Source organism: Podarcis filfolensis, assembly GCF_964270895.1.
Source record: "Podarcis filfolensis genome assembly, chromosome: 3".
NCBI classification, from domain to species: Eukaryota; Metazoa; Chordata; class Lepidosauria; order Squamata; family Lacertidae; genus Podarcis; species Podarcis filfolensis.
In genome coordinates this window covers 25,675,582-25,696,930 of record NC_139606.1, presented here as the reverse complement: position 1 = coordinate 25,696,930, position 21,349 = coordinate 25,675,582, and the positions used below count along the sequence as shown (strand labels likewise).

The window sequence follows — 21,349 nt, the reverse complement described above, 5'->3', positions numbered from 1 at the left end:
TGGGGTGGGGATGGGTTTAGCCATTGGGAAAGTACAGACTTGGCGACTGGCATAGAAAGGAAGCTCCTTTCTGGGCTCTGCAGGCAGAGTCAGTTGTGGGTATAAAAGGTAAAGGGACCCCTGACCATTAGGTCCAGTCGTGACCGACTCTGGGGTTGCGGCGCTCATCTCGCTTTATTGGCCGAGGGAGCCGGCACACAGCTTCCGGGTCATGTGGCCAGCATGACTAAGCCGCTTCTGGAGAACCAGAGCAGCGCACAGAAACGCCGTTTACCTTCCCACCGGAGCAGTATCTATTTATCTACTTGCACTTTGACGTGCTTTCAAACTGCTAGGTTGGCAGGAGCAGGGAACGAGCAACGGGATCTCACCCTGTCACGGGGATTCGAACCTCCGACCTTCTGATCGGCAAGTCCTAGGCTCTGTGGTTTAACCCACAGCACCACCCGCGTCCCTACTGGCATGGTATACTTCATGATAAATATGAAACAATGTTATGGAGCTTTGATTAACCCACAGCGCCTCCCACTAATACTTTCCTTTGAGTAAAAGGGAATTCTTGGCATGGATACCGCACTTGAGACAAGTGTAGTATTTTGTTTACACATCCTAAACTGAACTCTTCCTAAACTGAATTCCGAAAGACACCCATGTTTGCTTTAGGATTCAAACTCTGTGCAACATGTTGCATGGTCAGCAAATCCCTTAGAGAGACCATCGTTCTCCCTAGATCCATGCATTTCATTTATCCTTTCAAACGTGAAGCATGGCTGGAGTTTTCTAACCAATCACATACTGTCCTTTTGTTTTGGTTCTTCCCCCCTTCCCTTCCCTTCCCTTCCCTTCCCTTGCACTTTCCTTCTTGCTTACTTTGCTGTTCAATATATATTTTTTGGAAAGCATACTTTTCATTTTACAAATGCAGCTGATGGCACTGCAGTTTGAAGGGGAGCAGGCTATAGCATGTGGGAAGACTGATTCACCCTCTTCTTCACACTGTTTTCCTGCCAAATATCACCTCCTATCTGCTGAAGAAAATACAATGGTACCTTTATTCCCTGTCCCCTTCCTGTAGGTACAGTCTCTCCCCCCCATGGTCTTATGCCTTACAAACCCACCAGTTTCTTCATCAGATCTGCTGTTTCTTCAGATCTGCTGATGACTGAGTCAAGTGCTATGTTCATTACCAAACTCCCGCATCCTTAAAAAAACAAACAAAACATAGACAGCAGCTTCAGCCTTGTGTGGTATTGCACCTTCATGTAAATGGAGTACAATCTGATGTGTCTAACAAGCTCTAACATGTCACAAGATGCTTGATCAGATGTATCATCTTTGCTGTCTGTAACATCCTGGTTTAATAACTGCCATTTTCCCCTGCAAAGATGAAAGTCATGGGAACACATTGCCAAGAACATAGCAAACCACAATGAAGCCCCGGCTTCATTTTTTTCCCTCCATTTTACACAGGAACCTCTTAGAGAAGGCACACAATAATTCATTCAGTTTCATTTGAACAGAAAGACCACTCCAGGGTAAGGTTACCAGATTTTTTTCAATGCATCCGGGGACACTTTAAATAAATATAAATACTACACGTTCGGGACGTTGATGCTGCAGTGATGCCTCCCCATCACAACCCTACTTGCGTGCAAGTAGGAGGGGGCGGGGAATCTCTCAGCTGGTAAGGGAGGCTTCCCGTTGGCTAACTGAGAGATCCCTTCCCCCTTCTGCTTGCACGCAAGCTCTGATAGACAGCATGAAGCCTCCCTTCACAGCTGAGACATCCCTGCCCCACTCCTGCTTGCACACAAGTAGGAGTTGGGAGGCTGCTCCGATAGGCAGCATGAAGCCTCCCTTCATGGCTTAGTTGCTGGGGTCAGGGAAGGTGGAGGCAGCCCAGAAGCTGCATCTTAGAGCCCCTGCACAACCATCATATGGGGACTTCCAAACAGCTCCTGAAGCCAGCCAGAGCCAACTGCTCCGGGCTGCTGAGACTGCCACTGCTTCGTTTCCCGGGGACATTAGATGAAATCCGGGGACATTCCAGGGATGGAATTTGTCTGGGGACTTATTCACAAATCCGGGAACTGTCCCTGGGAAACAGGGACATCTGGTAACCCTACTCCAGGGTATTTTAGCCAGGTTCACTCGCATCTCCTTTTGTGGATCTAGTCCACAAAAGCTTATGGCACAATGAATCTGCTAATCTACAATGTGCCCCAAGATTCCTTTCTATGTGTTTATTTCTCATCTCTCTGTATGTTTCTAATGTGCATTATATTGAGCTCCTCGTACCAGAAGAAAAGCTGGGAACCACCATACACACCTCTGCCCTTTCGCATGAGTGGAAATGTGTGAGTGAATAAGTGGATAGGATAGTGCTTCTGTGCATGCATTTATTTTATTTTATTGTTTATTTATATACCACCCTTTGTCCAAAAGGTGTCCAAGATGGTGCACAGCAGCCAAACAGAAAATGAGATCAGAGGATGAACTAGGAGGCAGTGCCAGTAGAACAAGGCAGGAGTCAGGATGAAAGAGCAAGAGTAGAGAGAGCTCAAGCAAAGCACAGCTGAAACAGCAAGGCTCCTATGCTGCCCAGTGCCCAGCCTGGCATGTGGAGCCAGTGCACAGCCTGGAAGATTCTTCACTGAGAGGCTGCAGATATGCAAATGAGCAGCAGCCCACAATTTGTTGCATTTTGCTGAGAGTCTACAGTTAATGCGCTTAACTGCATGGTCAGCAGTTCTTGCCAGAGAATTAGGTCCAGTTCAGACTGGCCTGGACCTGACTGAAAATGCAGCAGAGTTTTTAAGCAGGATGAAGTTTGCTTTTCAAGCTTTCCACCCTTCAGTCAAAGTCATGTCCCGTCTCTGAAGGCCAAGTTGTTATAATAAATGGATTTTGGCGTAGGTTCCCTAGTTTTAGTAGCTGTCATGTGCACAATGCTCTTGAATTCTCACCTGACTCAAGTCTTCAATTTAAAATATTGATTGAATATTTAAAATACTGAGATGCAACCTACATTTTTTTTTAAGTGCTGGGTTGAAGTTTTTAACATTGTTCCCAGGGCATCTTGTCCCAGGAAAACAACCAGGCTGTTGAGAGCAGTCAAACTGCTGTTCAAAGTAGTGGCAAGGCATTGTTATTATTTAAAAGAAAGAAAGAAAGAATAAATATATTTTTACAATGCAGCCAACCCTGGAAGTCATCAAGTATTTTCTCCCTTCACAAGGGATGATTGAATGCAGGAGGGGACCTAGATGGTCCAGCTTTAATCCTCACTGAAAGAATTTTCCTGATAGGTGTGCAAAGCCAGCTGGTATGGTCTATTACAATATTTTTACCACCAAGAGGAGGTGACAGTCCAAGCAAGCTGGAGAAAGGAATACTTGGGATTCCAGAACCAATTTGGTTCTCTGACAAGGTCTAAACCCTGAGCAAGTTCAGAGGTGCCAGTTCAGGTTCAAGAGGCTGGAGCCCAGGACTGTGGGCAGCCATCTTGCAGCTGTGAGAAAGGGAAGAAGTTGCTGCATCATTGGCTGGGAGCAACTGCCAAAGCATCATAGTCTGTTTTATAGAGTGAAGACTAAAGCGACACCTTCTGAGTACTGAACGTGGCCAGTTAAAAGTCCAGTGTCCTTTTATGCAGCCACTGGCTTCTTCTAGGCAGTGAAGTTTTGAGATCTGGGCATGTGCGCAGGGAATGCCCCTCAGGACTTCTCTGATCCTCTGTGGAATCTGAGCATCCACTCGTCTATGTTCAGTGGCAGATATAACCCCTTGGGGTTCAGAGTACAGAATCTGGTGCTGGAGGATCTAGTTCAACAGGACCAGAGAATAAAACCACCTCTTTCTCAGAGCTGCTATTGCTTGAGGACTCTGCAGCCACAGATTACTGGTCCATGACAGCAGTTTTAATGTATTGGACAGTTGTATGGGAGTGACAGAAGAGCTGTTAACATAATCGCACAGCCTTTGCTAGATAACCCCGCATAGTTTCCTTTGCAGACTTTACCTTTCCTTCCATTTGCTACTCAGCTGCATTGTATGCATCTGAATTGCTGATCTGCTTCCTGTGACATCAGTAATGCTCTCAGTATGCCAGATATTCTCCTGTTGTCTCCTTCATCCACCTACTGCTCTTATTCCCCATCACCCCAGAGCATCCGAGTTAAACAGCGTGCTTACATTCCAACATATCCCCTTGCCAAATTGTTGCTAGGATTCCCCCTTCCCCCTTTTCCCATTTCATCACCACTTGTCCATATTAATACATTTCAGATGAAACTTTGGAGCCCGATTTCCCTTTGTCTCAGCACTTTCTGATGAGCCAGATATTGACTTGCCACTTCAACTGTAATATTAAATCTGGACTTGGAGGAAGCTTAGGGAAATATTGGCAGCAGGAGAATGAATTATGTGCTACTGACCTTATTTAAAACCTGGCAACTTAAAATATTAAGTGTTTTATTTGAGGAATGAGGGCAAACACACAGGAGATGATTGTGCTCTACCACGGTACTGGTGCAGCATCCATGGTACTGCAGGTTCTCACAGATGGCGCCTCTTCATTCATGATGTCTGACAGAAAGTTTCATAGGAGCCCCTATGTGCTCCTAAGGTGCTTATGAAGAGACATCTTTGGATGGCCAAATGAGATACATAAATAACCCTTACTCTTCCCCCAAGTTCTTACTGGAATTCCAACCCCACTGCTACTACAGTGGTACCTTGTGTTATGTACTGTCCCCCTTACGAATGCTACGGGTTCCGCTAACCTGGAAGTAGATGCCCTTTGTTGCGACCTTTGCCCCGGGATGCGAGCGGAAGTTGCACTCCGGTGGCACGGCAGGAGCAGGAGGCGCCATTAGAGAAAGTGTGCCTCATGTTTTGAGCGTTTTCTTGTTACGAACGGACCTCTGGAATGGATTAAGTACTGCACACGAGGTACCACTGTACTAATAGTAGCCTTAGGGTAGTTTGATAGCTGAATTTTGGATATTTCCACTTTTCACGTCCATTTGATGCTCTCCTACATCTTTGGTTCTATAGACCTGTTGTTTTACATTCTCTGCTCATGCAGAGCTCCCACTGCAATGGTATATCTGTATCCTACCTCGCTTGCTACTAGCTAAACTCACATCCTTTGAAGTCCTCAGGCAATAATAATCTTAATGTGCTTTGCTTCACTTTTTCACTGTTTAAAATTGAGCCAGTAATGTGCTGCTTCTTTTTATATAAACTACACAAACCTATGGCTCTTCATAGATGGACTACAACTCCCATCTTCCCTGCCTATTGGGGATGCTTGCTGGGGATAATGGGAGGCAGAGTTGAACAAGATTTGGAGGGCCATAGCTTCCACCATGCTTAAGATGCTTTGAAAACTGTGCGTGAAAGCCACAATAGCAGAGTGGGGAAAACAAACAGGAATATAAAAGATATGTATTTAAATCTGTTTTAAAATGCTTAATTTTAGTGATTCCATACTGAACCTACTCTTTTATAGAATTGTTAAAAAAATAACTATTTGGATAAGGAGGAGAGGATCAGGCACTGAGGAAGGGATGTGGATATTGTTGCTTGAGCTGGCTAGGATTAAGTGAGGATGCTGGTGGGCTGAAGAAAAAATAGCACAGCTGAGAAAATATTGGTAATGAGAGGAAGCGAAAGGAACAGGCATTTGACTGGATCTTTTATTGTGGCTTTTAAAAGTGGTTATTTAAAGCCTTGCTAATTGAACTGACACTGGGCACTCCTCTGGGTAGCCAAATTGACATATTTGATGGTTATGGAAAATATTGGGGAAAATACTTCCAAGCTTGATTATTATTGATTATTGAACTTTATTACGGCCATTGGCCCATCACACAACAGTTTCCCATACCAACATAATGTACTTAAAAACTCCAATTTTAAAACCGCCAAAACTTACAAAAAACAGACAAGAACCAAAGCAAAATAAAACAAAAGACCAACATCATACATTACACTAAATTTGTAACATAAACATCGCCCTCTACTCATAAATTAGTAGAAGACATCAATGGTGATATCACCTAATTACATCCTAAAACATAGATCATAGTTTAGAGGGATTATCCGAGCCGCACAGGAGTCCGTTTCTCTTCTTTATCCAAGCTTGCATTTTAACGTTTACAGGTGATGGTTGTTTTTTGCAATGACTATGATCTTTTGCTCCCATTGACATGTGTGAAAGCATTTCAGGACTGCTGCAAGCTTTTGGCATTCATACTCACAAACAGCGAATGTTTCCTGTTTGACGTTAAGTATGATTCCCCGCCCCTCCTGGATTCCAGATCCTACCTTTGACTGTAACTGGTAGCTGTTCATCCTTTGAGTGCTGAAATTTGCATCTAATGAGGTGTTTATACGGCAAGTTTTCTAATGCTAGTCTTTTGGCTTTAAATAGGCTTGTAGAATATATTTACAGATAGCTGGTCTCTCTCTTTCCCCTCCCTTTCTCTCTCTTTCGGCTTAATTCAAAAATAAGTGACTTAAATCAGAGGGCTTACCTCGCATTTAAAATTTAGTGCCTGTGTTTGAACATTTTGAGGCATTTGGTGAATTGCAATGCTTTTCAAACTGAAGTGTTTCATTTTAAGCTTAGTGAGTGTAGGCCGTAACCATAGTGATTTCTGCATATATAAGCTTTTCCGATGCACTTCAGTCCTTGTGTGCAACATACTGTACTTTCCTATAAGCAGGAGTTGGCTTCCACGATAAGAGCGTTTGGCAATCTTGACAAAATCTGTTGTGAGTTTGTCTGGAGGAATATCCTTTGCATAAGGCACTGGAATCATAGGCATGGGAATGAATCCCTCTTTGTGCGGAATGTTGGCCTATTCACTACCATTGCCCAGTCAAAGGTGTCAAAGGCTGGAACCAGCATGGCTGCAGCTGTGTACAGAGAGTTTCTCAATGGATGCAAGGGATTCTCATTAGCACACTGAGGCCACACTGAAAGGGATGCCATTTATAACATAATAGCCTTTGTGTGAATATGCTATGTGTTCTGTATCTGAAGAGTCTGGCTTCTATTATAGAACCTATACATAGGATTAAGCTAAGGTAAGACTATAACATGAACTTTCTCATGATGTTCTCTTTGTTGTGGTAGTTGTGCTCAGGCTGTCCTTACTATTCGCATTAGCCCCTGTATTGCAAAACTAATCCCCGTAGTCTTTGTGAGAAGAGAATAACCAGAAGCCATTTCATTTATAGAAATCAGATATAGAATGTAATTTAAAGAGGTTGCTAGGGGGGAAGTCTCCAAAGAGTAATAACATGCACACAGTATTCCCCTCCAGAGTGGTGCTTTTTCGCAGGTGTATTCTGCAATATGCCAATGATGCAATAATAGTTTATTAGTGGTGGATATATACAGTATTTATATCTGTTTTCTGTTTTGTTAGTTGTTCTGTTATGCTTTCCCAATGTTACCACATTGCCCAGAGAGTTGTTCTTGCACTAAAGCACAACAGATGTTGGCTACTTTCTCCCCCCCCAAAAAAACCCCCTCCCTGAACATTTCTGGTATAAAAAGTTTTAGGATTTCAGCAGGGGGCTACATGACAGGCACCAATTGCAATCAATGCAGTGTGTCCACTCTGAAACGTCTTACAGGTGCAAACAGTATTAAAAGCTGTAGTATGTATAACTATGCCCCAATATTGTTGTGAACATAAATAATCACAATAAAAAAAAATGCCTGGAGGAGCCTGGAATGCGTTACAACCTCTTTAAAAAGGGCATTTCATTGTCAGATGTTTTCATTAGCATGTTATGTATTTTTATTTCAAGACAACAACAATGGGACAAATTAATCACAACCTTCTCAGCTTTTGGGTTGGAAAAAGTTGGCGGTTGCTTCCAGAAAGCATGGAAATAACACACAGGGCATCTAAAAATAGTTCTGGTTGGTTCCTAGGACAACAAAAGGCAAGGCCGTGTGATGAATTAACTTGTCTCTTCAGATACTGTGCTATTATTGTTATTGTTACTGCCTTTACCAGCAGGTCCAATGGGGGGCAATTTAAAATTCAGTAGTAAAAACAGTTAAAACAAGTTATAGTTACAGGAATAGGGTGAGTCTCGAAAACACACATCTGAGGCCACGGCAACAAGATGCATCTTCAGCATTTGCCAAAAGTTGTATAGTAAAGGTTCCAGACACACCTGTGGGGAAGGAATGCCACAGCTTGGTGACAGTTGGTTCTCTTGTGACCTAACTCTGTTCAAGTGTTCACTTGAGTAAATTCAGCATTAGGTTTCCAAATAAGATGGCTGTTTAATAACATGAAATATGCTTTAAATACTTGGTTTCATAACATGCTATAATTATTATGCTGTACTGATGAACATAGCAAATATACACAGCAGTCCAGAAATTTTTTTGGCTTGCTTTATTCTGTGTACTTTCATGTAGCATTGGGTTTTGCCAGATTACGGAAGAAGTGAATTGTATAGTGTTTAACATAAGCCAAAATCTTCCCTACCATGGGCCAGGGAACTCCCACTGCTAAAGAAGCAGTCTTCATATAGTTTTCTCGTTTGGACAGAGCTTTGTGAAAGCAGCTCACAGATTGAATATCTGCCTGAAACCTCTGGAGCTACAAGATCTAGTCATGAGTTATTTCAGTTGCAACTGTAAAAAACAACAATAAAAAAACCAACCTGATAAATCGTTGTGCATTGTGTAGGACCGAAGTCCTATGATTGCACATTCATCATTCACATGACACATTTTGCAGTGCTGTGTGTTGTCCCTGAGGAAGACAGAAGATGGCATTAAGAATCTTCAGATAGCCATACGTCCTTTAGTCCAACTCATGTGAACAGTTCTGGTTACAAATAATGCATTGCTTCAGCCCTCTCTCTATATATTGTTCAGACCACTAATATAGGTCTTGGCCTTCACTGGGCAAAGCCCAATCAAATTTATCCGAGAGGCTATCACTTCATTGCTGTTATAGCCATTAGGAATTTATTAGGAGGCTGATATGTCCACTGCATTATTCTTTCTGTGAGCCTATTCGGTGGGGTTGTAAATAACAAAGCAAACAGTTATGAAGCAGTGTGAGGTTTTCACCAGACATTTAATAGGTTGATGCATCTTCATTTTGAATGGTGGGTTAATCCCATGCCCAGAGTTTAGATTTTGTGTGAGTGCGCCCAGATTTATGGCTTTATCCTTAGATGCCACACAAACGGACAGCAGACTAACTGGGAAAATTGCAAAAGAAAGTCTATTTCCCTTCTTGGATTTGTTTCTTCCCTTGCTGCAGGGTCCAGTTTGGGAGCAATTTGCATGATCTGCAGAAGTTAAAGAATGAAAGTGTTTTGTTTTATTGATCTGGCATAATTAGTTGCAGCTCCTTATAGGAAAGTGGAGAAGATATAGCAATGTCCTACATTTAGGTAACCTCCTTGTTTACAGAATATTGAATCGCTTGTTATATTTCCATCCAGGGTTTCAGTTAAATCACGAATAAATATTTGGTTGCTTAATTAATAGCTGTGTCTCAAACTACTCCTGCCTATGACATGTGCACTGCTAACAATTAATTGTGCAACATATAACCTTTGATTCTATAAGGCAATAAGTCTAGCATAGGCTGGGCAGGGCAATGATATATTTAGTTTCCTGTATGAAGGCTGTCCTTCTACCAGAATCCAAATGTTTGCCACCCTGACCGTGTTTCAGCATTTTCATCTCTCCGCAGACCTATAAGGTAAGAGTGCATAAACATAAAAGGTTATATGTTGCACAACCTCAGAACTGGGAACTGAATGTAGCCCTCTCTCTCTGACTCTCAGGGCTCACTGTCATGAATCACTGGTCTACCTAGCAGCAAGTCACTGCCCACTGTCAAATCCCCTGTCTGGGAACAATCCATGAGTTCAAAGTCCAGTCTGAAGCACAGTCCCACAGAGACTTAGCAGGGGGTTGGACTCGATGGCCCTTGTGGTCTCTTCCAACTCTATGATTCTATGATTCTATGATCCTGGAGCATCCAAGCTGAGGCCCATCAACATGGGTAGTTGAGTAGGCACAGCGCTTCAGCTCTGCTGTCCTTTTGTACTTTGCATGCTGATTGCAGCATCTGGGCTTGATGAGCCAAGTGACCCTCACCTGTCCTGAGCCTACTCCAGCTGAGGAATCACACCCTCCTCCCAGAGCTAGTGAGCCCCACCTGGCCAGCTAGTGGGCCCATGCTTTCCTCTGCTTCCTGGAGCACCCTGCCCACTGCTCCCTACAGCTTAGAGCCCGCCATGTTCATGGAGACAGGGGGCTTTCTGGCTCTGGGTCCAACTGCTCTGGTTCCTGTGCATTGACCCCCATCCCTTTGCCATCCCCTATCACTCCGTGAGAGCTTCCTATACCAACCTTTCCTTCCCCATCCCCAGCTTACCCCAGTGTGTCCCAGTCCCAGCTATACCCCTCGCTGGGATCCTCCTCTTCCTTTTCCTCCTCCTCGTTGTCCTGCCAGTTCATGATACTCATGCCTGGCTACACCTCTTTCCCCAGGCCAGACACTGCCCTTGATTTGTAACCTCATTGAATGTAATTGCCTGGCTGGGATGTGTCCTTGAACACTGACAATAGTCAATTACCCAATTCCGGGTGGGCAGAAGTCACAGTGCTCAGTCCCAGATGGCTGTTGAGATTCATCTGGTTGGAGGCATTGCAAGGTGGGATTGCCCACCAAACTCCCCATTTGAACAGGCCAATTACCCACCACTACCATGTGTCACCTAGAAGGTTACCCATAAGGGAATGTAGCTGTTGGATGTCAAGGCTCTGTCAAGGCTTCAGGAAAGCTATTCCTTCCCCGATTGCAGCAAGAGCAGAGAAAACAAGGTAGAGTCCTTTTTCATGAGTTTTATTCAATTCTAATAGCAAGAGGGACGCAGGTGGCGCTGTGGGTTAAACCACAGAGCCTAGGACTTGCCGATCAGAAGGTTGGCAGTTCGAATCCCCAAAACGGGGTGAGCTCCCATTGCTCGGTCCCTGCTCCTGCCAACCTAGCAGTTCAAAAGCATGTCAAAGTGCAAGTAGATAAATAGGTGCCACTCTGGCGGGAAGGTAAACGGCGTTTCCGTGCACTGCTTTGGTTCGCCAGAAGTGGCTTAGTCATGCTGGCCACATGACCCGGAAGCTGTACACCGGCTTCCTCAGCCAATAAAGCGAGATGAGCGCCGCAACCCCCGAGTTGGTCACGACTGCACCTAATGGTCAGGGGTCCCTTTACCTTTAGCTTTAATAGCAAGAGACAAAAAAACTCAACAAGCCTGAACAATGATGTTGCTCCAAACTGGGCTCCTCCTTCCTTCCTTCCTTCCTTCCTTCCTTCCTTCCTTCCTAGCAACATCATTTCCCTTTACAGTGGCTGCCTGAGGCCAAATGTCTCTGACTCCATTGTTCCTGCACCCTTAATGAATGCTGAGTTCTGGGAGAAGGAGATCAGAAATACTCTCCAGTGACAATGTGTCAGCTGGCTGCCCTGTGGCAATTCCCCCCTTCTTCTAACACTTCCCAACACTTTTGTTTGTCTGTCTCTGAGCTGTGACCTTCCTCAGCCCCCTCAACCCCCTGCTGTAAATCAATGCTGCATTATTCTTCTCCTGCAGCGTCAGGAGAAGGGGGGAGGATGATCTCCACCATTCCTCATCTGTCTCGCCCTCTTGAGTCCAATCCCTGACATTGGGCTAAAAAATAATACTAAAGGTTTCTCACCCCTGGTTTAGGGTGAATTAGGGGTGAATCTGGGCTTATGTCTGAGACACTGGAATGAAGCACAGTGAACCCAAATTTGCCTGTGTTTTGTAGAAACTTTCATTTATAATTACCTGACTGTGGGGATGCCCTCCCTGTCAAGGTGTGTCTGTCTCCAACGTTATCAACTTTGGGGAGCCGTTTGAAAAGATTCCTGTTTACCCAGGCATTTGGTGGCTGAAGGATACTGTTTCTGGCAAGGACTCTCCTCTTTCGAGAGGGGAGTGGTTGTGGGCGGGATTCGATCCCAACCCCAAGCAGGGGGCGTTAGCCCCCTGCCATCCACTCACCTGGCTGGCGCCCCACACCCACGGGCAGACAGCCAACCAAGCAGCTAGTAGGGGGCGTGGACAGCGACTCAACCAGTCGCTGCGCCAGCCTCGTGGCCTCACTTTTTCTTCATCCCGGCGCAAGTCACCCACCCTCCACTCCCTTAGAGCTCAGGGTCTCAGTTTTCTTTTGGCCTTGCTATGGACCTTAGGTTGGTCACCCTGGTTGTCTAGGGGGCCTGGTAGGAATTTTTCCATTTGGCATTAGGCTTTGTGGTTTTTTCGCCTACCTCGTAGCAATCATCACAACTTTTTGTGGTATTGGTGGGTAGGTTAGGCATTGGAATATGTTGCGGTGTGTGGAAGGGCTAGGTGTGGCCATCGCCTACGCCTTCAATTTTTGGGTATTCCATTAAAGGAATCCGGCAGTTGTGGATCCTGTCCGATGCCTGTGTGGCGGGTGGCCCATGGCACGACCCTCGGTGACATCAGGGGAGAGCTTATAGTTGGATTAGCATCAACGGGCTCCACCTACTGGTGAATAACCCCCCCCCCCTTTTACAGACTCACCCCTCTCCGAGTGGGTGGAGTCAAGTCACGTGATCCAATGCCTAAGCCAATACCTTTTCACTTGCTGTAATCAATAAAGTTGTGGCCTTTTCTTGCCCATTAACCTTACATCACTTGTCCATGTGTCTTCATTTCACTATGCGGGGATCGGGACCTCGAACCACAACCATGAAATTACTAGATGAGATGCTTTTAACTGTAGAATGCTTTAACTATTTTAGAATGCTTTCTTTTTAAAAAAAAAAATAATTAAAAATTGTGGGTGTGTTTGCTGTCCTGAGCCCCTTGTGGAGGAAGTATGGGACATAAATTCAATAATTATATTTAAATATTTATATTTAGTTATTCCATTCCTATAGGCAGTGTTGAGCCTTAGGTGTTAAGTAGTTTCTTGAGAATGAAGGGAATTTTCAGGTGACTGAATGATTTTTAAGAACGACACTAACTGGAAGATTTGGGCTACAATCCTGGCATGAGTAACACAGCAGTCAGCACCTTTAAAACACAGTGAGGCTTACTTCTGAGCAAACATGCATGGAATTGCACTGTCAGAGCTAAGACTGAAGTCCAAATAATTTCCATTATTTTCTGTGAAGTAAGTAAAAAAGTTTTAAAATGCTAATCGCTCCGCTGCAGAAGATACTTTCCTTGCAGAGGAATTTTAGTAGTCAAGCAAAAGTTGAAAAAAGAAGAAGTTTTGCCATCAAGTGTAGTCCCTTTCTTTTCTATGAACACTAATTCTTTCTTTATTTTTGCCCACTGGTACTTATGGAGCATGAAATTGAAATGAGCATTCCCATCCCCCCCCATCCTTTTGTGTTCAGTATTGCTGCTTATATGAGAATAGTAGCTTTCTTTTTTGTTTCAAGCTGTTCTGTGTTCTGTTGACTTCACAACTCAGCAAGTGTATTTATGTTCTGAATAAAACACCAGTTTTTGCGGTTTGCTGAAATTGGTGGTGGTGGGATTTGGCAGCGACGGGGAGAATGTATAAAAAGCAGAATGTAGGTTTCAGGCAGCTCTTGTGCATAATGGTAAACTCTATACGCAAAGGCCCTGACATGGGCATTTAAGAGTCAATGGAGCAATGCAGCAACAGAAATAGTGGAGCCCACATATATGAAAATAGTCATTGAAACCTGTTTATTTTGTGTAGGATATAGTACAGAATCCATCCTCAAGAACATCAGAGCTTTCATCATCATCATCATTTATTATTATTCAGAGCTTCTGCATCCACTAAAGTTGACAAGGGACCTTGACAGAACCTGGCTCCCTCAAGTTATATTTCTTTGCACAGTTAGAAAGCTCTCAGACATGTCTGCCAGAGGGATGTTGTTAGTAGTAACTGCACAAAACTCAGCATGGAAAGTATCAAAAGTATCAATCTGTCTGACTTTTAACAAAGCACGGGTTTCTGGTCCTGTTCCAACAAGAAAAACCCTGAGAGAAGTCAGTGGATCATAGAATCATGGACCTTGAACATCTTTTTGTCCGACCTCCTGTTAAAACCAGGATTGACAGGATGTGGCATCTGGGGACATTGTACAAAGTATATGCAGCACTGCATATATTATTCTTTCATAAACCCATTTGTCTGTGGCCATCCCCCCCATTCATTCAGTATATACCTAAAGTACATACTGATTAGTGTACCTAGATGTTTGCCTGGAAGATACACTTGGAGATCTAGTTTCATGATTTATAGATGCACCCTATATCCAGCTAAAACTAGATTAGATTAATCCAGCTGCCACATAAACAAAGACACTTGGGCTAGGTAATACTGCTTCCAAACAAAGAACATTTAAGTTGAAATGCATGTCAGCAATCCCAAATACTCTAAGTGAACTCAACAGAGCTTGGTAAACTTGCATAGGATTGCACTGCAAAACATTAACCATAATGTACATTCATAGACGTATTATTTACTCTTATCATTCCATGGGCTCAAAATAAAATAAAATGTTCTTCTTGACACTCTACCAGCCTGGAGTCCAGGAGCTCCCCAAGACTACAGAACTGAATAATTAGGGCAAGCTAATTCTGTATCATTGATGGAAATGTCGTTCTCCAAGATATGAGGCCAACCATCATAACTTTTGACCCCAGCTGGGTTTTATCCACACATTCCAGTTCCCAACCATGACTAGACACTTAGCACCATGTCTGCAAGTGATAAAGGGAAGGGAAGGAAGAGTCAGGTGTGACTGCCACATTGATGGGGAGATTAAATATTCCTGTGAATGCCTGCCAGGCTCTTACAGTCCTATGATCACACCTCTCAATCAGCTATAGCAAATGTATCAACATTGGCTCATAGATAATATGGCACAGTGTCCCTATATAGTTGTATTTCAAATGTCCACATGCAAACCCAGTACCGTACCCATTTTAATACAAGCTGGTGGCATTATCAAAAATATTCGTAGCGTGATCCAATTTAGCACTAGTTAATGGGCACCATGCAGCGGACTCACATAGTCTTAATAAAGATCCTCCCCCTTTTATTAAATAAAGCAAAGACAGCCGGGGGGGGTGCTATTGAGTGAATGGAGGCATTCTGTGGACTTCCCACATCATCTCCCAGCCTCTCATTAATATGTTAACCCAGCTGTGGAACACAAATCAATTTATTTTGAACCATTAGGAAGAGCTGGATGGGGATATGGGAAGCACCCAGGCATAGGTTGGAGGAAGTGAAAACAGGGTACTTTTGAACCTAGGTGCAGGTGGTATGTCTGCAGAGTACTGGATCATGCCAACGCTGTCCAGGATGCAACTGTGACCGCTCATTTGGAACCCTTCCCCAGATTAACATTTTTAAAACAAAGCTTCCAATACCTTGAGTCTCTATCAAGATGATTTTGAGGAAGGGCTGAATTAGAGCTGATGGAGCCGTTGATTCCACCAGCCAGTCAAAGCAAATAGCTTTGGACCACATGGAAAGCATCTATATATATGGCAGAAAACAAGACTGAACCTCCCACCGTTTAAACCCTGACTCAGACATGTAGTAATGAATTAGAACCCAAGGTAGGAATGATGAGCAAATGTTTCATAGGGAAGACAATACTTCATAGGCAAAGACAATCTGGATTTATGAATCCAGCCACTCCCTAGACCTTTTACTAGATGACCCCATGCAGATGAAGGAACTGAAGATTTTGTGAACATGCTCATATATTCATGTGCACTTATATTTTTGTTAGCTTTGTTATGTAAAGTTTGTTCTTTTAGTGGCTTTGTTTGGGATGATCATCTCGCTTTCCATTTAATGAAGCATTCGCTTCCCTTTGTCCAAGTGAGCTAAAAGCACTTAGATATTGAAATCAAAAATAAAAGCTAAACAATTAATTGGCTGCTTGTTCATTGCAGCCAGATTGACATTGCCCAAACACTGGAGAGATGTGTGCTATTGAACTACAGGTGTGATATTTAGCCTTCATGGAAATAGTGACTCAAAATGATATTTCTTCATGGTATTAAAAAAAAATCAAATAAATTTGCTTTGACTTAGCACTCACTTAATTTTTTTATATTAGCAATAAGGGCCACAGTAAAAATCCACCATCCTATCATGCTAGGATTTGGAATGCATGACACTGTATTTTTTAAAATTTACACACACACACACACACACACACACACACAACTTTATTGCAGTCCATGGACCCAAAATACACAATACATTTTTTAAAATTTACATTGTCACTGTTGTTTTAATTTCATTTTTGTATTTTTCCCTTGTATTCCCATGAATGCATATTTGTACTTCACACTGATTTGAAGCCACTTTGTGTCCCTTCCTGGGAGGCCGGAGGGACATTGCTGGAACAACTCTTGGGTTGGGGCAACTGGCTAAAAGGTTTTATAATGTTTTAAGCGGTTCTGATTTTGGTTCCTCTGCTTTGCTTATGTAGGCTTGACGCTGGTTAAATGCTTAGTTGGGGTTGGCAGTTATTTTAATTTGGGTATAACTGTAAACTGTTTATTATTGATATTATTGTTATTGTTGTTGTTGGTTTCTATTGATTCATTGGTTGGTTTGTTGCTCGTATAGGATATTTTGTTTTTTAATGTTTGATGCTTTGTTGTGTTTTTATGTATGTTGTAAGTTGCCCAGTGTGGCTGGGCAAACCCAGTAAAATGGGCAGAATATAAATTTATTATTATTATTATTATTATTATTATTATTACTGTGTAAAGTAATCAGTTCAAAAAAAATTATGAATGAAGATCATAGTATTATGGAATTATAGAGTTGGGAGAGGCCCTGAGGAACATCCAATCCACCCCTCTAGAATGCAGGAGTATGCAGTTGTCTTATACAGGGATCAAACTTGCAACCATGACGTTATACTCTAACCAACTGAGCTATCCAGGATGAAAATGAGAACATAAGAGCCTGCTAGATCAGGCCATCAACACATCTAGTTAGTCCTGTCAGCCAGCCCTCAAGTCTGCGGCTGCTGTTGCTGAATGCCAGGTTGGCTCTTGAGTAAGACCCCTCTCATCCATGATCCATGATTTTGGATGAGGAGGCCGATCTGGTCTGTATCACTGAGACTTGGGTGGGTGAGCAGGGTGGAGTTGGCCTTACCCAGTTGTGCCCGTCTGGGTATTCGGTGCAGCATCAGAGCAGGCTTGAGGATTGGGGAGGTGGAGTTCCTGCGGTCTATAGAGATTCCACCACTCTCTCCAGGCTCTCTTTCCAGGTGGGGGGAACTCCTACTTGGGGACTTCCCTGGCTTTTTTTTCTGGCCCACGTAGGACCAGTCTGGATAGTTTAGCCTTGGTGAAGACTTGATGTTTTCATCCCCCAAAAAGTTTTTGAGTTTCTGCTGAAACGAGGCTGCATTTTAATGTTGTATTTTAATCTTGTTTTTAAGTTGTACAGTGGTACCTCGGGTTAAGTACTTAATTCGTTCTGGAGGCCCGTACTTAACCTGAAACTGTTCTTAACCTGAAGCACCACTTTAGCTAATGGGGTCTCCTGCTGCCATCGCACTGCCAAAGCCCGGTTTCTGTTCTCATCCTGAAGCAAAGTTCTTAACCTGAAGCACTATTTCTGGGTTAGTGGAGTCTGTAATCTGAAGCGTATGTAACCCGAGGTACCACTGTATTTCAATCAACTTGTTTTATATTTGGTGTTAGCCGCCCTGAGCCCGGTATTGGCTGGGAAGGGCGGGGTATAAATAAAATTATTATTATTATTATTATTATTATTATTATTATTATTATTATTAAGAGTGTGTTTTCCTGGCATTGGACAATTGGGACAGATTAGGGATTCTGCTGATTTACCACCCACCATCTCCCTGCCTGAGCTGACAGAGCTGTTCTCAAAGGCAGTGTTGAGGACTCCCAGAATTCAAGATCCATGCCAAAGCAACTGGCTCTGGGGTGCTTTGTGGCTGTCATGATGACCGTGGAGCTGTCCCAACATGTAACTAACACTTTGTTTTCTGAACAGGGCAGGAAGAGGGTGATCTGATATCAGTTCCCTGTCCTGGTCAGATCACTTCCTGTTGAGATTTAGCCTTTCAGAACCTTTTCCCATCTACAGAGGTGGGGGACCTCCTCCTCCTGTTGCTGCTGCTGTTGTTTATATACCACCGCTCATCAAAAAGAACTCAGGATGGACTTTCCTTAAAGGCTGATGGAGGTTCTGGGGGATTTTCCAGCTGATATGACTGGCGCTCCTGTCAAAGTCCTGGCCAACTTCTGGAGCAGCCAAATGGCTCAGGCCTTTGACACTATTGCCCCTGAACACCTTCTTTCATTTCATGGAGCCCACTTGGCTCCCTGATAAACTCCAGAGCTTAGGGCAAGGAAACAAGCTAGGAAGCAACTCAAACATAGGTGGAGGAAAACTCCAAACAAATGCAATAAAACACTGGTGAGGGCTCATCATGGAGCCTGCCTCGTGGCACTGGAGGCAGCAAAGAAGGCTGACTTTGCTGCCTCTATTGCATCCTCATTGTGCTGTCCAACAGAGCTTTTCTGAGTAGTGCATTATGTAGTGTCCTTATGTGGGGCTCCTCAGGGTGCAATATTACCCCTTACACTGTTTAACATTTACCTGAAACTGCTGAGTGGGGTTATCTGGACTGAGGCCCTGCTCGTGAATGGTTCTTGAGACTTGGATAGATGGCATGTTGCCTGCTCTTGATGGAGTTACGCTCCCTCCAAAAGACTGTGTATGTAGCTTGGGAGGACACCTGGGTCCTTTGTTGTGGCACAAAGTGCCTTCCATCAGCTTCAGCAAGTGGCCTGCAAATCCTTTTGGGTGTGATGGTTGTCAGAGAGGTCCATCTTGGTATGCCTTAGATGTTTGACTAGCTGAAGGCCCAGGAGAGGGCATTCTCTGTGATATCTCCTAAAGTTGTAGCAAACAGAAGCTCATCAATGCAGTTGTTCCAGAATTGGTGTTATATTTGAGTTCCCTCAGGCACCTGCTAGTAGCGTGGGCACTGCATATTGCAGAAGCTGCAACTTCTGGACCATTTTCAAGGACAGCCCCATGTAAAATGCATTGCAGTAATCCAACCTGGAAGAGACCAGAGCGTGGATAACTGTAGCCAAGCTATCTCAGTCCAGGAATGGCCATGGCTGGCATAGCAGTGAAACCTGGCAGTCCTAGCCACTGAAGCTACCTGGACTTCAAGTCATAAACATAGCTTTCTAGCCTTTTGAATTTAACAGAAAGGCTGAAGCAAAGTTTATTGAAAACTCAGAAGTGCTTTGGGTACCAAAGCAGCAGCAAATGAGGGGGATAATGGCCAAGAACAGGCACAAAAGGAGACAAATATTCTCAACAGTAGAGGGGTTGGGAAGTGGGTGTTTTGCCCTCCCCAATCCTACTTCTGTTTCTAAAGCAGGCACTGAACACCCAGTGTGGCATGAATTTGAACCCAGTTCTTTTGTAGTGGACTAGATTCACTTTAAATATTGGAGGTGCTTACAGTTTCAAGCACATTTTTCAAGGCCAGAATGGAAAGGTGGCATTCATGCAGCATGGTACCTGTCACAATTAAGGGCAGCTAGTTTGCACAAGCAGAATACTTTGGAAATTGCATTTCTTTTGGCACTGGAGATGTGATAAAATCACCCAGCCAATATGGGACTTTCACCTGTATTTTTCAGCCAGCCTCACAACATTCTGGAATGTCCAGGCCAGCAAATTCTCACAATTACTCTATGCTGTTAGTGTGGCCCACTGTATACCTGAGCCTGGCTTTGGCTGGGGAAGGTGGGATATAAATAAATTATATTATTATTATTATTATTATTATTATTATTATTAGGACTGCACTGTGAAATATTGACCTAGCTGAAATAAGAATTTAAAGCCATTGGTAATTGCAATGTAAATGACTTTGATACCCCCTTTTTTAAAAACAACCACAACACCACATTTATTCAGTAGTTACAATACAGCTTTGTCCGCTGCCATAATATCACAGAATGATCACTCCCAAATGGCAGTGATGTGGGATTGAGGATTGGAGTGAATGGCTTTGATACCTTTGAGTATTTTTTTTTAAAAAAACTAATAAATGGCAACACAACGGCCGCATAATATTTCTGCAGGTGGCTGCATTGTGTGTCAACATGTTGCAGTGGCAAGGCACAAGAAACAGAGTCCTGCTCATTTGCTCATAAGAACACAGCCACTGTCCATAACATTTCCTGTGCGGCTTTCATTCAGCCTGCATGTTGCCCCCAGTGCTTCCTGAAATGCCCAATGACTGCAGAAAGGGCAGGTTTCTCTTGGGTGCCTTCTTACCAATCTCTAGGCAGGACAACTTTTGTTTCTGTCCTGTTCTTTTCAGTGGGAGCTGTCTCAGGCAGTTTTTCAGTGCTCGTTCTCCTTGCACTGCTCTTCTGATAACGATGTAGGATCCGTAGTGGTATCACAGTAACTAGAAGAAGCTGCAGCTGTAAGTGGATGGACCCCATCCACCACCTCTGCCCACTCAGATATTCTAAAGATTTTGTTTCGTCAGTGGCCGTGACGTTTAGTAGGAAGTTGCCCATTTATGGAGACTAGAGCAAATGATATCATCACAATAGGTGGCTCCTCTCTACATAGGGATCATTTGTGAAATGAGATTACAGGCATTTATCTGGGAAACAGGAGGCAGAGGCACCTGCTTTATGTAATTGATATCCTGGAGAATAATGCTGTACAATAATCAAGACAGATCTTCTATTCCCCCCACCTCCTGTGATTTGATTAGGTGGGGAGAAATAGCCCTTCTTTTCCTGCTTGAGCAATAAAGCCCCTTATCCACATGGAATAAGCTCCAGACCATGTTTTCTGTTATGCTTGAATATATGGGACATGCATTGCAATCCTATGCTTGCCACAATGCTGCAGTATAGTTGTTTTGCAGAGCTGTGTAGCAGGCTAGTCAAAGCTGTGACTAACGAGGTCCTTCCTTGGATACATAGTTCAGTCTCTGGCCTTCCTTTTTTAAAAACAATGCATTTGAATCATTCACCGATTGCATATTTTTCCTGATCTGTGTGAGGCTTCACGCTCTCTGCCTGGATGCTGCCTGCAGTACAGCAAGACCCTCGGATACGGTAAGTCAGAGATGACTCAATTCTCACTCTTTTGCTTTCTGTGTATACTTTCATTCTATACTATGCTGTGATGCACATAAGTATGATGTGTGTTTGTGTGTTAGGGGTG

General features: G+C 43.6%; 1 protein-coding gene across 7 annotated transcripts in view; it reads left to right on the top strand.

Annotated features, from left to right (window-relative positions):
* DLGAP2 (DLG associated protein 2) overlaps positions 1-21,349 on the top strand; it is a 406,771-nt gene that overhangs the window by 89,845 nt on the left and 295,577 nt on the right. For 2 of the 7 annotated variants that reach the window (XM_083607160.1, XM_083607169.1), the window contains exon 1: positions 21,147-21,240. The exons of 4 other annotated variants lie outside the window; for them this stretch is intronic. The gene's annotated coding sequence lies outside the window, so the exon portion shown is untranslated. Of the gene's footprint in view, positions 1-20,766; positions 21,241-21,349 lie in introns of those variants that run through there. One more of the 7 variants, XM_083607166.1, reaches the window with a different exon arrangement.